The following is a 1,980-nucleotide window of genomic DNA, read 5'->3' as shown; positions in this document are numbered from 1 at the left end:
CTAATTTCACCAATGTGAACTTACAATTTTCATTACTGTAAAGATTTTGTACATATAATGTTAATTTAGTTTATAAATTAACTATGGGAGATTACACTCAAGTTAAATAAAATTGAAACCATAATAGTTTATGCAAGGAATGTTCTCTTTTTCCCTTACAGGAAGCTAAAAACTTCTTTTCTTTAAGTTATCAAAATTATTAAATTAAAAGCATACTGACTACCAGGTTTTAAAACACATGCATACTGACTACCAGGTTTTAAAACACATTACACAATTACTTAATTTTTAAAAATCATAACCCAGGAAAGATCTCTCCATAGTTTTTATGGACTTTCCTTTACTTACTGAAATTTGTTAATAGAGCCACTAATTACCTTTATTTCATTGGAAAGAAATCTTCTGGAAGAAATTAAGGCTCACCAGATTGTGGAGAAGAAAATAATTTATTCTCAATCTTGCAAGAAGGGGTGCAGAGCCAGATATGGCTGGTGCCATGAACAAAGAAAAATGACACAATTTATACCCCTAAGCCTAGCATGCAAGCTCTTCCTGTTTTTCCATAGATTGGATACTTCAGAAGTTACAGCTTATCTGAGATTTAACTTTCCCACACAAAAGTTTGATTTAACTGCTTCTTCTATCACATTCCAACCATTTTAGTTTTTACCTGCTCCCCCCTTTGTCAAATAAGGAATAGAATTTAGTGCTGAAATGGCACCGACTTAGTTAGCTCCTTCTTGGGCATCCTTCCACTGCCCATAGGACTGGCCTAAACTGGTCTCCTCCACTGCTGTCCAACCCGGGAGTGGGAGACTGAGGCAGCAGGCCGCCGGGTTACGTCAACATTTTTCTTATGTGAAAATTAACCTAATCTTTGTTTTTTTTTTTTTTTTTTGCAATTTATGGCTGACAAAGGTTTAAACTGGGAAATTACCAGGCAAACTGATTCTTAATTCCCTAGCCTAGTAGATAGGTTTAATCTGCCACACCTAGTCTTGCCTTAAAAGCTCTTGCAAAGAGGAGGCCCTTTTCCAATTGTTTCCATAATCAGATTTCTATGACTTTTTCATCCTGCTTAGTTTAATTTGGGCTTTAAGAATATTTATAAATATAACTGCATATTTAATTTTTAACAATTTGAATAGACCTCTTTTAAGAATTTTTATTTGTTAATTTGATATTATCCTGATGTATGAAGACATACATTGAGCTTTTTTTTTTTAAATGGGCAGACACAAAGAGTTAGACACAAACACAACTCATTGATATTACTTATAATTTGCATTATTTTATATACTGTTTAGCTTAATTAATTAGGGGTCCAGAAATACATATTACTTATATAACTGCATATTTAACCTCAACAATTTGAGCAAATAGGCAGACATGAATAGTTTGACACAACAACATGACTTTAGTTACTTTAAACTTTTCAAAGACTTTTGAAACTCTTCTTAATTTGCACTATGACCATGCAGTTTACCACAAGAATTTTCTTTCTTACTTAATGGATTGTAATAACCAAAATGTTCTCAATGCCTTAGCACCATTTTGTTTTAGAACTTTATATTTTACTTTGAAATTAGCAGAATTTTGGATAAGCAACAAGATTAATTTTATATATATTTACTGAGGCTATTTGAAGCCTCAGGGAGACAGACTGCTTTCTCTCATGAATTGCCACTCTTAGGAACACTGACCTTCAAGGCAGGAGACTTCTCCCCCTCCACCCCCCTTTTTGATTTTGGAGATAATAAAACTCCAGTGGCCATTTAACCTTATTCTATCAGGCAGCAATTTATTTAGTTTACACTTGAATTCATGAGAGAAAGGGTTACTAATACCAGGAGAGGAGACAGTGATGTCCCAGCTCTTCTCAATTATGAAATAACCATAGGCAAAGGCAAAGGGTGAGGTTAGGCTTGAAGTAACCATAAACAAAGGAAAGGTTAGTGTAGAATTTACACTTAAATAATA

The sequence above is a fragment of the Dasypus novemcinctus genome, chromosome 10 (assembly GCF_030445035.2).
Source record: "Dasypus novemcinctus isolate mDasNov1 chromosome 10, mDasNov1.1.hap2, whole genome shotgun sequence".
NCBI lineage: Eukaryota > Metazoa > Chordata > Mammalia > Cingulata > Dasypodidae > Dasypus > Dasypus novemcinctus.
This window is presented reverse-complemented; position numbering follows the sequence as displayed.